The sequence below is a fragment of the Arachis ipaensis genome, chromosome B2 (assembly GCF_059453495.1).
Source record: "Arachis ipaensis isolate K30076 ecotype BB chromosome B2, ASM5945349v1, whole genome shotgun sequence".
NCBI lineage: Eukaryota > Viridiplantae > Streptophyta > Magnoliopsida > Fabales > Fabaceae > Arachis > Arachis ipaensis.
Genome location: NC_142437.1, coordinates 24,713,520 through 24,736,744, shown reverse-complemented (window position 1 = coordinate 24,736,744; position 23,225 = coordinate 24,713,520). Strand labels below are relative to the sequence as shown.

The 23,225-nt window shown below is 40.0% G+C and overlaps 1 non-coding gene across 1 annotated transcript; it reads left to right on the top strand.

Moving 5' to 3' along the window:
• The first annotated feature begins 1,293 nt into the window (after nt 1-1,293).
• LOC148573338 (small nucleolar RNA R71) lies at nt 1,294-1,401 on the top strand. Its single transcript, XR_015905912.1, has one exon. It is a non-coding gene; the product is annotated as a small nucleolar RNA R71 (small nucleolar RNA).
• Nucleotides 1,402-23,225: the final 21,824 nt, after the last annotated feature.

Genomic DNA, 23,225 nt, shown 5'->3' with positions numbered 1-23,225 from the left:
TCCATAAGCCTGTTTTCTTGAATTATCTGCCATCTCTAATGAGATTTTAGCAGCTTGCACACCATAGATTCCCAGTTTCTCTATTACAGAGAGGGCCATGAGGTTTATCCCTGAACCAAGGTCACACAGAGCCTTAAAGATCATGGTGCCTATGGTACAAGGTATTATGAACTTTCCAGGATCCTGTCTCTTCTGAGGTAGTGTCAGTTGATCCTGATCACTTAGTTCATTGGTGAAAAAGGGAGGTTCATCTTCCCAAGTCTCAATACCAAATAATTTGGCATTTAGCTTCATGATTGCACCAAGGGACTTGGCAGCTTGCTCTTCAGTAACATCCTCATTCTCTTCAGAAGAGGAATACTCATCAGAGCTCATGAATGGCATAAGGAGGTTTAATGGAATCTCTATGGTCTCTAGATGAGCCTCAGATTCCTTTGGTTCCTTAGAGGGAAACTCCTTATTGATCACTGGACGTCCCAGGAGATCTTCCTCCTTGGGATTCATGTCCTCTCCTTCCCTTACAGGTTCGGCCATGATGCTTATGTCAATGGCCTTGCACTCTCCTTTTGGATTCTCTTCTGTATTGCTTGGGAGAGTACTAGGAGGGATTTCAGTGATCCTTTTACTCAGCTGGCCCACTTGTGCTTCCAAATTTCTAATGGAAGACCTTGTTTCATTCATGAAACTCACAGTGGCCTTAGATAGATCAGAGACTAAGTTTGCTAAGCTAGATGGATTCTGCTCAGAATTCTCTGTCTGTTGCTGAGTGGATGATGGAAAAGGCTTGCTATTGCTAAACCTGTTTCTTCCACCATTATTAAAGCCTTGTTGAGGCTTTTAATCCTTCCATGAGAAATTTGGATGATTTCTCCATGATGAGTTATAGGTGTTTCCATAAGGTTCACCTAAGTAATTCACCTCTGCTATTGCAGGGTTCTCAGGATCATAAGCTTCTTCTTCAGAAGATGCCTCTTGAGTACTGTTGGATGCAGCTTGCATTCCATTCAGACTTTGGGAAATCATATTGACTTGTTGAGTCAATATTTTATTCTGAGCCAATATGGAATTCAGAGTATCAATTTCAAGAACTCCCTTCTTCATAGGCGTCCCATTATTCACAGGATTCCTCTCAGAAGTGTACATGAACTGGTTATTAGCAACCATGTCAATGAGTTCTTGAGCTTCTGCAGGCGTTTTCTTGAGGTGAATGGATCCACCTGCAGAAGTATCCAATGACATCTTTGATAGCTCAGATAAACCATCATAGAATATATCCAGGATGGTCCATTCTGAAAGCATGTCAGAAGGACACTTTTTGGTCAGCTGCTTGTATCTTTCCCAAGCTTCATAGAGGGATTCACCTTCTTTCTGTCTGAAGGTTTGAACATCAGCTCTAAGCTTGCTCAGCTTTTGAGGAGGAAAGAACTTGGCTAAGAAAGCCGTGACCAGCTTATCCCAAGAGTTCAGGCTATCTTTGGGTTGAGAGTCTAACCACACTCTAGCTCTGTCTCTTACAGCAAAAAGGAAATGTAAGACCCGGTTAATTAATGGCTAATTAACCCATAAATGAGAATTTATTCTAGAAAGCCAAAAATGTTATTTTTATGGCTAAATGTGATAGAGGAAATTGAGACGAGAATTTCGGTACCAATTTTATAGAAATCGGACCAAGATTGGACCGAACGGGTCAAACCGGGCCAACCGGACCCAAAGTGGGCCCTTGGCCCAACATAACTAAACCAAAACCCTAGTTTTCAGCACTCTCTCTCCTCACAACACACTCAAACACGCTGAAATTGAAGAGAGGGGAGGAAGAACACTCTCTCAAGTTCTTTCTCTCACTTGATCTTCAAACCACCATAACTTTTGATCTAGAGCTCCGATTGCCGCTCCGTTTGCGGCCACGCGTTCACCGCGGAGAGCTCTACAAAACCCATACAACTAATCTTGAGGTAAGCCACGTGTTTCTGTTCGAAATTCCAGCCCTTATTTTCGAGTTTCATGGGTAAAATGTTGAGATTTTGGGTTCTTTGATGTTATAGGACCCAACTCTCTTGAAGGAGAAGGTTAATCTTGTCTCTTTGGACCTTGGGTGTGGTAAGATTCTCAACCCTAGTATAATTTGTTGTTCTATGATGTTTGGGTATTGAGATGTTGTGTATGGGTATGATGATTGTGGCTTAGGTTGTGTATATGTGAATATTGGAGCTTGATTGGTGATTTTGGAAAGCTTGGAAGAGGGTTTTGTGTGATAAAATCTGTTCTTGGAGGTGTTGAGACCTTGAGAGCTTGAGGAAAAGTGGTTTGGAAGTGCTCCGGTTGAGCTTGGGAAATCGGCTAAGGTATGGTTTTAGTTTCCCGTATCTAATATGTAATGTGGTAGGAAATACTTAGGCTAGAGGCCCTAAGATAGGCATTGAATTGTTGGTGTTGTTGAATGGTTGAAATATATGATGTGTTCATATATGTGATTATGAATATTGATGCCTTGATTGTGTGAAATATGATAAATGCATGTTGTGATATATGCTTGATAGATGATTGATGTTGAATTGATGGGTGGTATCATGTTGATGGTGAGTATGATGTTGATTATGTATAATGATGGTTAATTGAAAATGGTATTATTGGAAATTGGGATGAGGAAGGATGTATGACATGATATTGTGTTTGTCCTTTAGCCATTTGATTGAGAAGTGTTAAAATGGTTGGATGTGGTTTTGGAAACCTTGGTAAAGTGTCAATGTGTGAGTTGAGGATGGCTTGTTGTTGATTTTGGTACATTTTGAATGATTTCAAAGAGAAGGGTTGAAATTGGCATGTTTGATTGATTTTGAAAAGAGTTGAAAGTGGCTTGTTTTGAAAATGGCACCTTGTGGTTTTGTATGAAAACATGGTTTTTGAGCATACTTTGACGAGACATAACTTGGACTACGGATCTCTGATTTGTGCCAAATCTGTTTAGAAATGAAATTGGATCCAGGATGTCCATGCCGTTCGAAGAACGAGTGAAAAACGATTTAAAATGAGGAAGTTATGTCCGTCGGGAGATTGGGGTTTGAATCTGTAAATTCTGCAGCTTTTAACTTAGAAAATTTTTAGCAGAATGACCCCTCGCGCATAGGCGCACTTGGTGCGTACGCGCCGTTCTTCGAGAAAGCGCCATCCACGCGTGCGCGTGGAGTGCGCGTACGCGTGGACCTGTTTTCATCCCAAAGTTGATTTTTGAGTTTTAAAAGCCAAATTTCATACTTCTAAGCCTCCGATCTCACCACTTATGTCTTAAATCATTATGATATGCCTAGCATGAGAAAAAGGGCTAGTGAATGTGGTAACTTGCGAGTGAAGCAAGGGAAAAATGAATGATCATTGAGGATCAAAGATGATTATGTGAGATGCGGAGAATGGCGGTGGAAGTGCTTGTTGTGCCATGGGCCGAAGGGCCGTAATTGTTAATGAATTGGCTGGTTATGGATTTAACCGTGAGCCGGATGGCTAGATTATTGCCGTGTTACGGCGGAGCCATGTTTATGGCCAAGTATAAATGCATATATGATGTTGATTGAATTGTGAAGGTTTGCACTTCCACCATTGGAGATGAGGGTTTCCCTGGGTAGTAGCAATGGCTAGCCACAATGTGCTCCAGGTTGAGACTCGAAGCTCTTTTGACCCTATGTCGTAAGTGTGGCCGGGCACTGTGAAAGGCCCGGATGAGCTCGCCCCCATAAATATTCACCAGTGACGGTGATGGATATGGATCATGATTATGATCAAGTTTATGATGAGTATAACTCGAGTTGGGGATGCACGACAGAGGGACAGTCCAATGGTTAGCTACCAGGACTTGTCGGGTTGGCTCTATAACCGACAGATGATATCATCAGCCACTAGGGACAGGCATTCATCATATGCATACTATGTGAATTGTTTGAGATTGCCTATTTGACTGCATATTACTTGCTAATTGTCTAAATGTCTTAACTGCTCCTATTTGTATATTCTTTGTCTGATATAACTGTGTTTGCTATAATATACTCCTGCTGGTGGTTGGGAGGTTTGAAGGAATTGGAAAGGGAAGTATTAGTTAGACTGAAGAATCTTTAGTCAGATACCCTTATATGGTTTAGCTTGTTTATAAGCTTTGATATTATCTGGAGGAAGTTCTAGGATTGCCTTTGGCTTTCCTCTATTATTATGTATTATATATGTGGAAGCTGTTACCGTGCTGGGGACCTCTGGTTCTCACCCATGCGGATTTTGTGGTTTTCAGATGCAGGACGCGAGGCTTCTCGTTGAGGCATGCTGGAGACTTCTGGATTAGCGAAGATCCTTTGTTCTTGGGACTCTGTTTTGGTTTATATATCTTGTTTAGATACTTTTATCTCCATTAAATAATACAAACTGTGATGACTCCTTCTAGAGGGGATTTTGGAGATTAGGTTTTCGGTATTTATGTCCCTTTGGGTTTTCCTTGGGGTTTTCCTTATTTTATTATATGTATATTGCTATGCTCGAACCGGTTATCTTCGCAGCCGGATTTTGAGTCTTGATATTCCTGTTTTTGATACTCTTTATATATATGATCTTGCGTTAGCTTATCCTTTGCTCGTTACGTTATCGATCGGAGTGTTACGCGTTCGAGTTACGGTTTTTGTTTACCCCTTTTTCTTCAAAGGCTCCTAGTTATAATCAATCATTCATAATACTATACGTACTAAATTTTTGTTTTAGAGGTCGTAATACCTTGCCATCTCTGAATTATGACTTAAGCATAAGACTCTGTATGGTAGGGTGTTACATTATGGTATCAGAGCAGTTCGTTCCTGTAGAGCCTGAGGAATGGACTGACTATGCTTCTGTGCATTCTCTGTATGTGTGTTATGTGCTGTTAGTATATCTACTTGATATAGTTGGCATAAACGTTCATGAGCATGCATTTGGGACTTTAAAGTACTAAACTTCCGATATTGAGACTGATCAACTTAATATCGATTGTTTGGTGTGTATAGGAACCAAATTGCGCCTCGTGGACGCGGTAGAGGTCGTGAGAGAGGTCGTACTAATACTCGTGTGTCGGAGACTAACCCTAATAACCCGGTGAACTTTATGACTGCGTTGGAGAACATGGCTACTGCTATGCAAGCCACTGCTGAGGCTCTTGGTCAACAGATGAACAACCATGGTAATGACGGAGGTAGAGTTCAGGGCCCGATGACACTGGCAAACTTTTTGAAGGTTAATCCCCCTAAGTTCAAGCCATGGAACGAGCACTGCAAGCGCAGGTGGTACCTGAAGGGCAGCATGTGGAGTTCGCTACCTATTTGCTCATTGGCGAAGCATCGCATTGGTGGCAAGGAATCCGACGCCTCCTACAGCAGGGTGATGATTATATCACCTGGGACATCTTCCAAGAGGAATTCTATAAGAAGTACTTTCCGACTTCTGCTAGGACGGCCAAGGAACTTGAATTGTTACAGCTGAAGCAGGGTACTATGTCCATATCAGAGTATACTGACAAGTTTGAGGAGCTGTTCAGGTTCTCTCGTATGTGCCAAGGGACTCCGGTGGAATATGAGGAATGGAAGTGTGTTAAGTATGAAGGAGGACTCCGGAGTGATATCTTCAGTTCAGTAGGACCAATGGAGATTAGGACTTTCTCCGAATTAGTGAACAAGTGTAGGGTTGCTGAGGAGTGTGTGAAAAGGGCAACCGCTGAGAAAGGGAGTCACAAAGGTTCATTTCCACAGAACCGAGGGAAGAGCTTTGCACCTAGAGGTCTGTCTTTCAAGAGGGGAGGTTCTTTTAGGAGGCCCAACAACAACTACTCCCAAGGGAAAAGGTTTGGGAAGCAACCTCAGAATGATCAAGCTTGTACTAGGTGTGGGAGTCACCATCCGGGAGTACCATGCAAGGCCGGATGGGGTTTGTGCTACAATTGTGGAAAGGTGGGGCATAAAGCCGCAAGTTGTCCAGAGAAGCAAAAGCAAGGTGCTGGGAAAGCACAACAGACTGGTCGGGTGTTCACCACCTCAGCTGTGGGTGCAGAAGGATCTGAGACACTCATTTGAGGTAACTGTGAAATGGCTGGTCAAACTTTAAATGCTTTATTTGATTCGGGAGCATCGCATTCATTTATTGCATTTGAGAAAGCCCATGAGTTAGGATTGAAGATCGTAACCTTAGGTTATGACCTAAAGGTACATAATGCTACCCATGAAGCCATGGTAACTAGGCTAGGATGCCCGAAAGTTTCGTTCAGGTTCAAGCAGCGTGATTTTGTCCATAATTTAATCTGCTTACCGATGATCGGTCTTGATCTTATCTTGGGATTGGACTGGTTATCTGAGAACCATGTCCTGCTTGATTGTTCTACAAAGTCGGTGTACCTTATGCCGGAAGATACAGAAGGGCCGGTCGTGGTGAATAATTATTACTTGAATTCGATGATGGTGAACTGTTCTGGAATCGAATGTCAGGGTATCCTGTTGTTAACCGCTGGTGTTTCGGGTGATGATCAAAAGTTGGATCAGATTCCGGTAGTGTGTGATTTTCCGGAAGTGTTTCCCGATGATATTGAGGAATTTCCACCTAACCGAGAGGTCGAGTTTGCTATTGAATTGGTGCTTGGGGCGGGACCAATCTCAAGTGCTCCTTATAGAATGTCACCATTAGAGATGGCCGAGCTAAAGTCTCAGTTAGAGGAATTGTTGGGTAAGAACTTTATCCGACCAAGTGTTTCCCCGTGGGGTGCTCCAGTGTTACTGGTAAAGAAGAAAGATGGAAGTATGCGACTCTGTGTGGATTACAGGCAGCTGAACAAGGTCACCATAAAGAATAAGTACCCATTGCCGAGAATTGATGATCTCATGGATCAGTTACAAGGAGCTGGGGTTTTCTCCAAGATCGATTTACGATCCGGTTATCACCAGATAAGGGTGAGGGGTGAGGATATCCCTAAGACCGCTTTCAGGACTCGTTATGGTCATTACGAGTACACTGTAATGTCCTTTGGGTTGACGAACGCTCCTGCAGTATTCATGGATTACATGAATAGAGTGTTCCGTCCGTTTCTGGATAAATTCATGGTTGTCTTCATTGACGATATACTAATTTACTCCAAGACTGAAGAAGAGCATGCGGAACACTTGCGGACCGTGTTGCAGATTTTAAAGGAGAAGAAACTCTATGCGAAACTGTCTAAGTGTGAGTTCTGGAAGAGTGAGGTGAAGTTTTTGGGTCACGTGGTGAGTAAGAAGGGAATAGCCGTAGATCCAACCAAGGTAGAAGCTGTGATGGATTGGAAGCAACCAACCACAGTAACTGAGATAAGGAGTTTTCTGGGTTTAGCTGGCTATTACCGAAGGTTCATCAAAGGCTTTTCGCAATTAGCTTTGCCGTTGACAAAGTTAACTCGCAAAGACACTCCGTTTGTTTGGACTCCTGAGTGCGAGGAGAGCTTTCAGACATTGAAGAAAAAGTTGACCACTGCACCTGTGTTAGTGTTACCTGAGCCGAACGAGCCTTTTGAGGTGTACTGTGATGCATCGTTAAAGGGCCTAGGGTGCGTGCTGATGCAGCACCATAATGTGGTGGCGTATGCCTCACGACAGTTGAGACCTCATGAAGTTAGTTACCCTACGCACGATCTGGAACTCGCTGCGGTCGTATTTGCCTTGAAGGTGTGGAGGCATTATCTCTATGGGGTTAAGTTCCAAGTCTTTTCCGATCACAAGAGTTTGAAATACCTCTTTGATCAGAAAGAGGTTAATATGAGGCAAAGGAGGTGGATGGAATTATTGAAGGACTACGACTTTGAGTTGAATTACCATCCGGGAAAGGCAAATGTAGTGGCGGATGCGTTAAGTCGGAAGTCGTTATATGCGTCTTGGATGATGCTTCAAGAGGAGAAGTTGCTCAAGGGATTCGAGAGTCTAAAAATTGGTGCTCGAGAAGTATCTGGAAACTTGTGTTTGAGCCGATTAGAAATCTCAAGTGACTTTAAGTCCGAACTCCTAAAGGCTCATGAAAATGATGAAGCATTATGGAAGGTGTTACCGGCTATCGAGCAAGGAAAACAGTGGAGAGTGTCGGAAGAAAAAGATGGGTTATGGAGATTCAAGGGTAGGATCATTGTGCCGGATGTTGGCACTTTGAGGCAAGATATCTTAAAGGAGGCACACAAAAGCGGATTCTCCATTCACCCGGGGAGTACTAAGATGTACCATGATTTAAAGGCGATGTTTTGGTGGCCGGGTATGAAGAATGATGTGGCGGAATATGTTTCAAAGTGCTTAACTTGTCAAAAGGTAAAGATTGAACATCAAAGACCTTCCGGGATGTTGCAACCCTTAGAGGTTCCGCAATGGAAGCGGGAAAGTATTGCAATGGACTTTGTGTCGGGATTGCCAAGGACTAGGACTGGTTTTGATGCTATCTGGGTGATTGTGGACCGACTGACGAAGTCAGCTCACTTTTTGCCCATTCGGATGACTTACACCCTTGAGGAGCTAGCTCGGTTATACATAAAGGAGATTGTGAGACTCCATGGTGTACCTGCTACTATAATCTCTGATAGAGATCCTCGTTTCACTTCGAGGTTCTGGGGTGCATTTCAGAAAGCTTTTGGAACCCGATTAAGCTTGAGTACAGCTTACCATCCTCAAACAGATGGTCAATCTGAGAGGACGATCCAAACACTAGAGGATATGTTGAGAGCTTGTGTTTTGGACCAACCGATGAGTTGGGATCGATATATGCCGTTAGTGGAGTTTGCATACAATAATAGTTACCATGCGAGCATCGGAATGGCTCCGTATGAGGCATTGTATGGGAGGAAATGTCAATCTCCACTATGTTGGTATGAAGCTGGAGAGAAAGGCTTGTTGGGGCCAGAAATGATAGCTGAAACCACTGAACAAGTCAAGAAAATCCGAGACAGGATGCTTACGGTGCAGAGTCGCCAAAAGAGTTACGCCGATCAGAGGCGGAAGCCCTTGGAATTTGAGGAAGGAGATCATGTTTTTCTGAAGGTTACTTCGACCACAGGAGTAGGTAGAGCGATTAAAGCAAAGAAGTTGAATCCTCGATACATTGGCCCATTTCAAATCCTGGAGAGGATTGGGCCGGTGGCGTATCGGGTGGCTCTACCACCTCATCTTTCGAACCTGCACGATGTGTTTCACGTGTCACAGCTTCGGAAGTACACTCCTGATGCTAGCCATGTGTTAGAACCTGAATCAGTTCAGTTAAGAGAAGATTTGACGCTTCCAGTGGCTCCAGTTAGAATTGACGATACTAGTATCAAACGATTGCGTGGAAAAGAGGTTTCATTAGTTAAAGTGGCTTGGAGTCGAGGCGGTGTTGAAGAACACACTTGGGAACTTGAGTCGGAGATACGAACGGATTATCCGCACTTATTCTCAGGTAATTGAATTTGAATTTTGTGGGCAAAATTCCCAATTAGGTGGGTAGAATGTAAGACCCGGTTAATTAATGGCTAATTAACCCATAAATGAGAATTTATTCTAGAAAGCCAAAAATGTTATTTTTATGGCTAAATGTGATAGAGGAAATTGAGACGAGAATTTCGGTACCAATTTTATAGAAATCGGACCAAGATTGGACCGAACGGGTCAAACCGGGCCAACCGGACCCAAAGTGGGCCCTTGGCCCAACATAACTAAACCAAAACCCTAGTTTTCAGCACTCTCTCTCCTCACAACACACTCAAACACGCTGAAATTGAAGAGAGGGGAGGAAGAACACTCTCTCAAGTTCTTTCTCTCACTTGATCTTCAAACCACCATAACTTTTGATCTAGAGCTCCGATTGCCGCTCCGTTTGCGGCCACGCGTTCACCGCGGAGAGCTCTACAAAACCCATACAACTAATCTTGAGGTAAGCCACGTGTTTCTGTTCGAAATTCCAGCCCTTATTTTCGAGTTTCATGGGTAAAATGTTGAGATTTTGGGTTCTTTGATGTTATAGGACCCAACTCTCTTGAAGGAGAAGGTTAATCTTGTCTCTTTGGACCTTGGGTGTGGTAAGATTCTCAACCCTAGTATAATTTGTTGTTCTATGATGTTTGGGTATTGAGATGTTGTGTATGGGTATGATGATTGTGGCTTAGGTTGTGTATATGTGAATATTGGAGCTTGATTGGTGATTTTGGAAAGCTTGGAAGAGGGTTTTGTGTGATAAAATCTGTTCTTGGAGGTGTTGAGACCTTGAGAGCTTGAGGAAAAGTGGTTTGGAAGTGCTCCGGTTGAGCTTGGGAAATCGGCTAAGGTATGGTTTTAGTTTCCCGTATCTAATATGTAATGTGGTAGGAAATACTTAGGCTAGAGGCCCTAAGATAGGCATTGAATTGTTGGTGTTGTTGAATGGTTGAAATATATGATGTGTTCATATATGTGATTATGAATATTGATGCCTTGATTGTGTGAAATATGATAAATGCATGTTGTGATATATGCTTGATAGATGATTGATGTTGAATTGATGGGTGGTATCATGTTGATGGTGAGTATGATGTTGATTATGTATAATGATGGTTAATTGAAAATGGTATTATTGGAAATTGGGATGAGGAAGGATGTATGACATGATATTGTGTTTGTCCTTTAGCCATTTGATTGAGAAGTGTTAAAATGGTTGGATGTGGTTTTGGAAACCTTGGTAAAGTGTCAATGTGTGAGTTGAGGATGGCTTGTTGTTGATTTTGGTACATTTTGAATGATTTCAAAGAGAAGGGTTGAAATTGGCATGTTTGATTGATTTTGAAAAGAGTTGAAAGTGGCTTGTTTTGAAAATGGCACCTTGTGGTTTTGTATGAAAACATGGTTTTTGAGCATACTTTGACGAGACATAACTTGGACTACGGATCTCTGATTTGTGCCAAATCTGTTTAGAAATGAAATTGGATCCAGGATGTCCATGCCGTTCGAAGAACGAGTGAAAAACGATTTAAAATGAGGAAGTTATGTCCGTCGGGAGATTGGGGTTTGAATCTGTAAATTCTGCAGCTTTTAACTTAGAAAATTTTTAGCAGAATGACCCCTCGCGCATAGGCGCACTTGGTGCGTACGCGCCGTTCTTCGAGAAAGCGCCATCCACGCGTGCGCGTGGAGTGCGCGTACGCGTGGACCTGTTTTCATCCCAAAGTTGATTTTTGAGTTTTAAAAGCCAAATTTCATACTTCTAAGCCTCCGATCTCACCACTTATGTCTTAAATCATTATGATATGCCTAGCATGAGAAAAAGGGCTAGTGAATGTGGTAACTTGCGAGTGAAGCAAGGGAAAAATGAATGATCATTGAGGATCAAAGATGATTATGTGAGATGCGGAGAATGGCGGTGGAAGTGCTTGTTGTGCCATGGGCCGAAGGGCCGTAATTGTTAATGAATTGGCTGGTTATGGATTTAACCGTGAGCCGGATGGCTAGATTATTGCCGTGTTACGGCGGAGCCATGTTTATGGCCAAGTATAAATGCATATATGATGTTGATTGAATTGTGAAGGTTTGCACTTCCACCATTGGAGATGAGGGTTTCCCTGGGTAGTAGCAATGGCTAGCCACAATGTGCTCCAGGTTGAGACTCGAAGCTCTTTTGACCCTATGTCGTAAGTGTGGCCGGGCACTGTGAAAGGCCCGGATGAGCTCGCCCCCATAAATATTCACCAGTGACGGTGATGGATATGGATCATGATTATGATCAAGTTTATGATGAGTATAACTCGAGTTGGGGATGCACGACAGAGGGACAGTCCAATGGTTAGCTACCAGGACTTGTCGGGTTGGCTCTATAACCGACAGATGATATCATCAGCCACTAGGGACAGGCATTCATCATATGCATACTATGTGAATTGTTTGAGATTGCCTATTTGACTGCATATTACTTGCTAATTGTCTAAATGTCTTAACTGCTCCTATTTGTATATTCTTTGTCTGATATAACTGTGTTTGCTATAATATACTCCTGCTGGTGGTTGGGAGGTTTGAAGGAATTGGAAAGGGAAGTATTAGTTAGACTGAAGAATCTTTAGTCAGATACCCTTATATGGTTTAGCTTGTTTATAAGCTTTGATATTATCTGGAGGAAGTTCTAGGATTGCCTTTGGCTTTCCTCTATTATTATGTATTATATATGTGGAAGCTGTTACCGTGCTGGGGACCTCTGGTTCTCACCCATGCGGATTTTGTGGTTTTCAGATGCAGGACGCGAGGCTTCTCGTTGAGGCATGCTGGAGACTTCTGGATTAGCGAAGATCCTTTGTTCTTGGGACTCTGTTTTGGTTTATATATCTTGTTTAGATACTTTTATCTCCATTAAATAATACAAACTGTGATGACTCCTTCTAGAGGGGATTTTGGAGATTAGGTTTTCGGTATTTATGTCCCTTTGGGTTTTCCTTGGGGTTTTCCTTATTTTATTATATGTATATTGCTATGCTCGAACCGGTTATCTTCGCAGCCGGATTTTGAGTCTTGATATTCCTGTTTTTGATACTCTTTATATATATGATCTTGCGTTAGCTTATCCTTTGCTCGTTACGTTATCGATCGGAGTGTTGCGCGTTCGAGTTACGGTTTTTGTTTACCCCTTTTTCTTCAAAGGCTCCTAGTTATAATCAATCATTCATAATACTATACGTACTAAATTTTTGTTTTAGAGGTCGTAATACCTTGCCATCTCTGAATTATGACTTAAGCATAAGACTCTGTATGGTAGGGTGTTACAGGAAAAGCATGAGCCTGTAGACTTCCGGATTTACTCCATTAGTCTTAACAGTATCACATATCTGCAAGAATTCAGTTATGAACTGAAAAGGATCTTCAGATGGAAGTCCATGAAACTTGCAGTTCTGCTGCATCAGAGAAACTAATTGAGGTTTCAGCTCAAAGTTGTTTGCTCCAATGGCAGGAATGGAGATGCTTCTTCCATGTAAATTGGAATTAGGTGCAGTAAAGTCACCAAGCATCTTCCTTACATTATTATTATTTTCGGCTGCCATCTCCTCTTCCTGTTCAAAAATTTCTGAAAGGTTATCTCTGGATTGTTGTATTTTAGCTTCTCTTAGTTTTCTCTTCAGAGTCCTTTCAGGTTCTGGATCTGCTTCAACAAGAATGTTCTTGTCCTTGCTCCTGCTCATATGACAAAGAAAAGGGCACATGAAAAATAATAATAATAATAATATGGATCCTTTATACCACAGTATAGGGATCCCTGTGTGAGTAGAAGAAGAGGGGGAGACAAAGAATGTAATATAATGGAAGAAACACAACTGTGAGGAGGGTTGAGATGTGAGATGAGATGTTAGTAGATGAATAAATAAATAGAATAAGATGAGAGAGGGAGAATTTTCGAAAAATATTTTTGAAAAAGAGTTAGTGATTTTCGAAAATGGTTTTTGAAAAATGTTAGTATTTTTTGAAAATTTTTAAAATCAAAAATAAAAATAAGAATAATTAGTTAATTAAAAAGAAATTTTTGAAAAAGAGGGAAGATATTTTCGAAAATTAGAGAGAGAGAGTTAGTTAGGTAGTTTTGAAAAAGTTAAGAAACAAACAAAAAGTTAGTTAGTTAGTTGAAACAAATTTTGAAAAGATAAGAAGTTAGGAGGTTAGAAAAGATATTTTGAAACCAACTTTTTGAAAAAAGTAAGATAAGAAGATATTTTAGAAATTAGTTTTGAAAAAGATTTGATTTTTAAAATCTCAATTAATGACTTGATTCATAAGAAATCACAAGATATGATTCTAGAACTTAAAGTTTGAATCTTTCTTAACAAGCAAGTAACAAATTTCAAATTTTTGAATCAAAACATTAATTGATTATGTTATTTTCGAAAATTTGATATAAAAATAAGAAAAAGATTTTTGAAAAATATTTTTGGAATTTTCGACAATAACTAAGAAATTTGAAAAAGATTTGATTTTTGAAAAAGATTTTGAAAAAGATGAGATTTTTAAATTGAAAATTTGATTTGACTCATAAAAACAACTAGATTTTTAAAAATTTTTGAAAAAGTCAAATCTAATTTTCGAAATTTTAAGAGAGAAAAAGGGAAAGATATTTTTTTGATTTTTGAATTTTTAATGATGAGAGAGAAAAACAAGAAAAATGATGCAATGCATGAAATTTTTAGATTAAAACAATGAATGCATGCAAGAATGCTATGAATGTCAAGATGAACACCAAGAACGCTTTGAATGTCAAGATGAACACCAAGAACATATTTTTGAAAAATTTTTAATGCAAGGAAAACATGCAAGACACCAAACTTAGAATTCTTTAATGCTTAGACACTAAGAATTCAAGAATGCATATGAAAAATAAGAGAAGACACAAAACATGCAAATGCAAAGATCAAACAAGAAGACTTACCAAGAACAACTTGAAGATCATGAAGAACACTATGAATGCATGAGAATTTTCGAAAAATGCAAGATGCACATGCAATTGACACCAAACTTATAACATGACTCAAGACTCAAACAAGAAACACAAAATATTTTTGATTTTTATGATTTTATGATTTTTTGTATTTTCTTTTAATTTTTTCGAAAATATTTGGGAAAAAGGAAGCAATGAATTCATAATCCTCAATCAAAATCCTGGGAATTAGACATGGCTTAATAGCCAGCTAAGCTAAAACATGTTATATGAAACACTAGAATTCATTCTTAAAAATTCTGAAGAAAAATGTATTTTTGAAAACATTTTTTTTTTCGAAAACAAAGGAGAAAATTTTGAAAGATTTTTGAAAATTTTTTGAAAAGAAAACAAAAAGAAAATTACCTAATCTGAGCAACAAGAAGAACCGTCAGTTGTCCAAACTCGAACAATCCCCGGCAACGGCGCCAAAAACTTGGTGTTGTTGCCGGATCAAACTTGGCACTGATGTTACCGGACCAAAAGCTTGCCGAAAACTCGAACAATCCCCGGCAACGGCGCCAAAAACTTGGTATGCGAAATTGCTACTCGGGTTGTGAATTGTTGTTCGAAATTGATTCCCCGGCAACGGCGCCAAAAACTTGGTGCGCAGAAATTGTGATTACACTTTGATTATGTAAAATTCATTGCTCTTTCTTTCCCTGGCAATGGCGCCAAAAACATGATGCCAATACCATGGTTCACAACTTCGCACAACTAACCAGCAAGTGCACTGGGTCGTCCAAGTAATACCTTACGTGAGTAAGGGTCGAATCCCACAGAGATTGTTGGTATGAAGCAAGCTATAGTCACCTTATAAATCTCAGTCAGGCAGATATAAAATAGTAATGGGGTTTTCGAAAATAATACTAAAATAAGGATAGAAATACTTATGTAATTCATTGGTTAGAATTTCAGATAAGCGTGTAGAGATGCTTTCGTTCCTTTGAACCTCTGCTTTCCTGCTATCTTCATCCAATCAATCTTACTCCTTTCTATGGCTAGCTTTATGTAAGGATGTCACCGGTGCCAATGGCTACTTTCAATCTCTCTCGGGAAAATGATCCAAATGCTCTGTCACAGCACGGCTAATCGTCTGGAGGCATCACCTTTGTCGTTGGTTGCATCCTATTCCTCCTTGTGAAAATGGTCCAATGCGCTGTCACTGCATGGCTAATCATCTGGAGGTTCTCGATCATACTGGAATAGGATTTACTATCCTTTTGCGTCTGTCACTACGCCCAGCACTCGCGAGTTTGAAGCTCGTCACAGTCATTCAATCCCAGAATCCTACTCGGAATACCACGGACAAGGTTTAGACTTTCCGGATTCTCATGAATGTCGCCATCAATCTAGCTTATACCACGAAGATCCCAATATCTCGGACTCGGTCCCCTGTATTAGTAATCTAAGAGATACTCGTTCAATCGAAGGTAGAACGGGAGTGGTTGTCAGGCACGCGTTCATAAGGAATGATGATGATTGTCACGTTCATCACATTCAGGTTGAAGTGCGAATGAATATCTTAGAAGTGGAATAAGTTGAATTGAATAGAAAACAGTAGTACTTTGCATTAATCTTTGAGGAACAGCAGAGCTCCACACCTTAATCTATGGAGTGTAGAAGCTCTACCGTTGAAAATACATAAGTGAAGGTCCAGGCATGGCCGAGAGGCCAGCCCTCAAAACATGATCAATAGATCAAAAGATAATCCAAAGATGATTCCAAAGATGTCTAATACAATAGTAAAAGGTCCTATTTATAATAAACTAGCTACTAGGGTTTACAGAAGTAAGTAATTGATGCATAAATCCACTTCCGGGGCCCACTTGGTGTGTGCTTGGACTGAGCTTGAGTGTTACACGTGTAGAGGTCATTCCTGGAGTTGAACACCAGTTTTGGTGCCAGTTTGGGCGTTGAACTCCACTTTGCAACTTGTTTCTGGCGCTGGACGCCAGAATTGGGCAGAGAGCTGGCGTTGAACGCCAGTTTGCGTCATCTAAACTTGGGCAAAGTATAAACTATTATACATTTCTGGAAAGCCCTGGATGTCTACTTTCCAACGCAATTGGAAGCGCGCCATTTTGAGGTCTGTAGCTCCAGAAAATCCATTTTGAGTGCAGAGAGGTCAGAATCCAACAGCATCAGCAGTCATTCTTCAACCTCTGAATCTGATTTTTGCTCAAGTCCCTCAATTTCAGCCAGAAAATACCTGAAATCACAGAAAAACACACAAACTCATAGTAAAGTCCAGAAATATGAATTTAACATAAAAACTAATGAAAACATCCCTAAAAGTAACTAGATCCTACTAAAAACATACTAAAAACAATGCCAAAAAGCGTATAAATTATCCGCTCATCAACCAAGAATGCCTGCATGCCTTTGAAACTCTAAAAGCTAAGCTTGTCACTGCTCCTATCATCTCTGCACCCAACTGAGACTTACTATTTGAACTAATGTGTGATGCCAGTGATCATGCCATTGGCGCAGTTCTGGGGCAGAGACATGACAAGCTTTTGCATGTCATTTATTATGCTAGTCGCGTACTAAATGATGCGCAGAAAAACTACACTACTACATAAAAGGAACTACTTTCAGTGGTTTATGCCATTGACAAGTTCAGATCCTACTTAGTAGGATCTAAGGTCATCATCTATACTGACCATGCCGCTCTAAAGTATCTACTCACTAAGCAGGATTCTAAACCTAGACTTATAAGATGGGTATTACTCCTGCAAGAGTTTGATATAGAAATTAGAGAGAGAAAAAGGACAGAAAATCAAGTAGCTGACCACTTGTCCTGGATTAAACCAGTAGCAGGGACTTCTTCTCCCTCTACTGAATATCTGAAACCTTTCCAGATGAGCAACTCTTTGCCATCCGAACAACACCTTTGTATGCCGACATTGCAAATTACAAGGCTATAAGGTTCATTCCCAAGGAGTTTACCAGGCAGCAAGCCCAGAAACTCATGCATGATGCAAAATATTACCTATGGGATGCGCCATATCTCTTTAAGAGATGCTTGGATGGAATAATCTGATGCTGTGTGTTTAAAGAAGAAGCACATAGGATCCTTTGGCATTGCCATGGCTCAGACTATGGAGGACACTTTGGAGGTGAGCGGACAGCCACCAGGGTTCTCCAAAGTGGCTTCTACTGGCCCACTCTCTTTAAGGATTCCAGAGAGTTTGTCCGTAACTGTGACAGTTGCCAGAGAGATAGCAATCTCCCTCATGGTCACGACATGCCTTAGCAAGGAATCCTAGAGATTGAGTTGTTTGACGTATGGGGTATAGACTTCATGGGACCCTTCCCACCTTCATACTCAAACACCTACATCTTTGTGGTAGTAGATTATGTATCTAAATGGGAAGAAGTAATAGCATCACCCACTAATGACACCAGAGTAGTAATGAAGTTCCTCCAAAAGAACATCTTTAGCAGATTTGGTGTCCCCAGGACACTCATTAGTGATGGAGGTACTCATTTCTACAACAGATAGCTGGATTTTGTCTTAAGCCTTTACAGAGTACGCCATAAAGTAGCAATACCATATCATCCCTAAACAAATGGGCAAGTTGAAGTCTCAAATAGAGAACTAAAGCAAATCCTAGAGAGGACAGTAAGTACCTCTAGAAAGGATTGGGCTAGAAAGCTTGATGATGCTCTGTGGGCATACAGAACAGCTTTCAAAACCCCCATTAGAACCTCACCATATCAGCTGGTATATGGGAAGTCCTGTCATTTGCCAGTGGAGCTAGAACACAAAGCCTATTGGGCTACTAGATTCCTTAACCTTGATGCTAAAGCAGCAGGAGAAAAATGACTGCTCCAACTAAATGAGTTGGACGAATTTCGCTTAGATCCATTTGAAAATGCAAAGATCTATAAGAAAACGGCAAAAAGGTGGCATGACAGGAAGTTATCTTCCAGAGTCTTTGAATCAGGACAGAAAGTTCTGCTCTTCAACTCAAGACTCAAACTGTTTCCTGGGAAACTCGAATCCCGTTGGACAGGACCGTTTGTGATTACTAGTGTATCACCTTATGGGCACATAGAACTTCAAGGTAAAGAAAATAGGTTCACTGTCAATGGACAGAGGGTCAAGCATTACCTTGAAGGAGATATAGAGCTAGGAAGCTCAACACTGTTACTAAGTTAAATATAGTGAAGTCTAGCTAAAGACATTAAAGAAGCGCTTGTTGGGAGGCAACCCAATGATTACTCATACATTAATAATTTTCTAATTATTTATTTTTAATTAGTTTTCTTTTTAATTAGTTTTTGATTATGTTTTAAGTTAAATTTAATGTTAGTGATCATGAATAGTGCTTAAACAGAGACAGAATGATGTAGAACAGCAAACAGAATACCCCGAAGAAGGGATCTCCCTGGCGTTAAACGTTAGAAAGGGGGTGGCAATTGGGCATCCAAACACCCATGGAGGCAGTAAGCCTGGCGTTAAATGCCATCTAGGAAGCCCTGGCTGGGCATTTAACGCCCAAACGGGAGGACAAGCTTAGCGTTAAACGCCAGTTAGAGAGCCCTGGCTGGGCGTTTAACACCCAATGGGGAGCACAAGCCTGGAGTTAAATGCCAGCCAGTTTAACGCCCAAGAAGGAGGGACAACATGGCTTAAACGCCAGAATGTTGGCATTCTGGGCGTTTAAACGCTAGCAGGATAGCATGGAGGTAACCTAAAAAATCTTATTTTTTCTTCATTCAATCTATTTTATTCAAATTCAATCTTGAAAATTCTTTTATTTTTAAGTCAAATCTTGTTTAAATATTTCAATTTCAATTTAATTTCAAATTTAAAATATTTTTTTCAAAACCTTTTAAATTTTTTTCAAAATTTCATATCTTTTCCAACTTGTTTTCAAATTCTTTCAAAATCTTTTCTTATCTTTAAAAATTCTTGTTCATATCTTTTATTAAACTTTCAAATATTTTTCATACTTCTTATCTTATCTTTAAAATCTTTTATATCTTTTTAATATCTTTTCTTATCTTTAAAGTTTAACAACCTATCTTTTTCTATCTTTTTCAAAAATCTTTATATTTCTTTAAAGATTATTTTCGAAAATCCCTCCCCCCTCCCTATATATATGTATGTCCATGCTCCTCTCCTTTACTCACCACCTCTCATTCGAATTCTATTCTTTTTTTTCTCCTCTACTTCACTTCTCTTCTTCTTTCTTTCTTACCTTTTGCTCGAGGATGAGCAATCTTCTAAGTTTGGTGTGGAAGGAGCCCTATCTCTCATAAAAAAATTGAATCTCATGGCTCCAAGAAGTGGCAAAACCACCCCAAAGAACAAGAAAGAAGACAACTCAACAGTTGTTTTCAAACCTGTTCGATTCCTTACCAAGCAACATGAAGAGTATTATCACAAGATAATGAGTAAAAGGCTAGTAATCCCTGAGGTGGGATTCAATTTAGGAGAAGAAGAATACCCGGAGATCCAAGAGTAAATTTAAAGGAGAGGATGGTAGATTCTAACTAATCCTGAGTTGAATGTTGGATACAACATGATCCATGAATTCTATGCAAATCTGTGGATGACAGATAAGAAAAAAAAGATGGAACATCATTCCATACTTTTTGCACTATGGTCATGGGAAAGATTATGTATTTTCATCTGGATAGGGTAAAAGAGATCTTCGAATTACCCTTGCAAAAGGATGACCTTAAATCATACAATAGAAGGGTGGTAGCCAACCCAAAGCTGGATCAAATTCTAGAGGACATATGCCTGCCAGGAACTCAATGGATTGAGAATGCAAAAGGCAATCAAAACCAGCTGAAAAAGACGAACCTCAAGCCAATTGCTAGAGGATGGCTAGACTTCATTGGCATTCTATACTCCTCACAAGTAACCGCTCTGAAGTCACTATTCCAAGAGCTATAATGATTCATTGCATCATGATGGGGAATGAGGTAGAAGTCCACCAAATAATCCCCCGTGAGATCTACAAGTTGGCAAACAGGGTGTCTACTAATGCCATGCTGGCTTATCCAAATCTCATCTTTCACCTATGCCAAGATGCTAAGGTTCTGATCCATGTGGACAATTTTATTCCACTGAAAAGCTCAATCACCAAACAGGTGATGGAGAGTTCCAAGATACAAGAGGATCAATCCAAAAGGAAGGCACCAGAGCCTCACCAAGAGATCCCTCTAATTGAGTATTGGGACCAGCTAAAGGCGTCTGTGATACACTTGCAAAGCACCTTAGATCAACTCAGAGGAAGAGCAGAAAGATCAGACTAGCATGATTTGCAAACTGATCAAGGAGCAAGAGAAGCAGGGGCGTGAGATGGAGGAGTTGAAGCGCCAGAAGCTCTCCCCTGAAGAGCCCAGCGCCCCTCAAGCTGAAGGTTGTTGAGTTTCAACCCTGTGATTATTCATATTCCTGTCTCACGTATATCTATCCTAATTTAGAATTACATGATCACTAGTAGTATTTAAGTCTTTATCTTTATTTTATGTCTTTTAATTTTAGAATTCAAAATAAGCATTAGTATTAATTATATTTTATTCCAATTAGCTATAAAGTATTCCTCTTATCATCATTAAACATGAATAAAATAGTGAATTTTTTTAGAAGAATTAAAGATGCATAAATTTTCAAGTTCTACAATAAAGAATAATCAATTATTTTGATGTGGTGTCATTGCTTTAGTTTTCTGAATGCATGAATAAACAGTGCATATTTGAAGTTGGAATTTTAGGATGCTGGCTCTTGGAAGAATGATGAAAAAGGAAAAGTATTATTGGTGATCTGAAAAATCCAAAATTTGATTCTTGAAGTAAGAAAAAGCAGCAAAAGAAAAAGAAAAAGCATGTTGGAAAAAAAAGGCGAAAATAAAGGAAAAAGAAAGAGAAAGCCATTAGCTCTTTAAACCAAAAGGCAAGAGCAAAAAGCCAGTAACCCTTTAAACCAAAAGACAAGGTTAAAAGGATCCAAAGCTTTGAGCATCAATGGTTAGGAGGGCCTAAAGGAAACAAAATCCTAGCCTAAGCAGCTCAACCAAGCTGTCCCTAACCATGTGCTTGTGGCTTGAAGGTGTAAAGTAAAAAGCTTGAGACTGAGCGGTTAAAGTCGTGATCCAGAGCAAAAAGAGTGTGCTTAAAAACTCTGGACACCTCTATCTGGGGATTCTAGCAAAGCTGAATCACAATCCGAAAGGGTTCACCCAAGTAAAGTGTTTGTGGCATTTATGTATCCGGTGGTAATACTGGAAAACAAAGTGCTTAGGGTCACGACCAAGACTCTGAAAGCTGTGTTCACTAAACTAGGAGAGTCAACAATATTATCTGGATTCTAAGTTCCTAAAGAGATAAACATTTCTGAGTTTCAATGGATAGTGAGATGCCAAAACTATTCAAAAGCAAAAAGCTACCAAGTCCCGCTCATTTAATTGAAACTGAGCTTCATTGGAAACTCTGAGATTTATTGTATCTTACTCTTCTTTTTATCCTATTTTATTTTTAGTTGCTTGGGGACAAGCAACAGTTTAAGTTTGGTGTTGTGCTGAGCGGATATTTTATACGCTTTTTGGCATTATTTTCATATAGTTTTTAGTATGTTTTGTTAAATTTTTATTAAGTTTTCATAGATTTCAGTGTTAAATTTACATTTTTTGGATTCTACTTTTATTTTGTATGTTTTTTATGCAATTTTAGCTATTTTCTGGCAGAAATTGAGGAGTTGGAGTAAAAGTCTGATTCAGAGATCTGAAAAATCCTTTATAAATCTTCTATAAAATCCTACATGACCCAAGAAACTCTTGACTGCCTTAACATTAGATGGTGGTGGTAATTTTTCAATTACCTCCACCTTTGCTTTATCAACCTCAATCCCCTTACTTGAAATCCGGTGTCCAAGAACAATACCTTCTGTAACCATAAATGACATTTTTCCCAATTTAAAACAAGGTTTGATTCTTGACACCGTTTCAAGACAAGAGATAAATGCTTAAGGCATGATTCAAAAGAATTACCAAAAATAGAAAAGTCATCTATAAATACCTCAATAAACTTTTCAACCATATCAGAAAAAATTGAAAGCATACACCTTTGAAAAGTTGCTGGAGCATTGCAAAGTCCAAAAGGCATTCTCCTATAGGCAAATACTCCAAAGGGGCATGTGAATGCTGTCTTCTATTGATCTTGAGGGTCCACTGCAATTGGATTATATCCAGAATATCCATCTAGAAAGCAGTAAAAGGCATGACCAGCTAACCTCTCAAGCATCTGATCAATGAAAGACAGGGAAAAGTGATCCTTCCTTGTAGCAGTGTTGAGCCTCCTGTAGTCTATACACATTCTCCATCCTGTGATTGTTCTTGTAGGAATAAGCTCATTCTCTTCATTCTTGATCACTGTCATCCCTCCTTTCTTGGGAACTACCTGCACAGGACTTACCCAAGGACTGTCAGAATTAGGGTAAATAATACCTGCTTCCCACAGTTTCATTACCTCTTTTTTGACCACCTCTTTCAAAGTTAGATTGAGTCTCCTTTGTGGTTACACAACTGGTTTAGCATCATCTTCAAGGAGGATCTTGTGCATACACTTGGTTGGACTAATCCCCTTCAAGTCACTAATGGTCCACCCAATAGCTGTTTTATGGCTCCTGAACACTGAAATAAGCGCCTCTTCCTCTTCAGGCTTCAGGGAAGAGCTAATAATCACTGGATAGGAACCATTTTCACCCAAGAACACATATTTCAGAGAAGGAGGTAAATCTTTGAGCTCAAGCTTGGGGGCTTCCT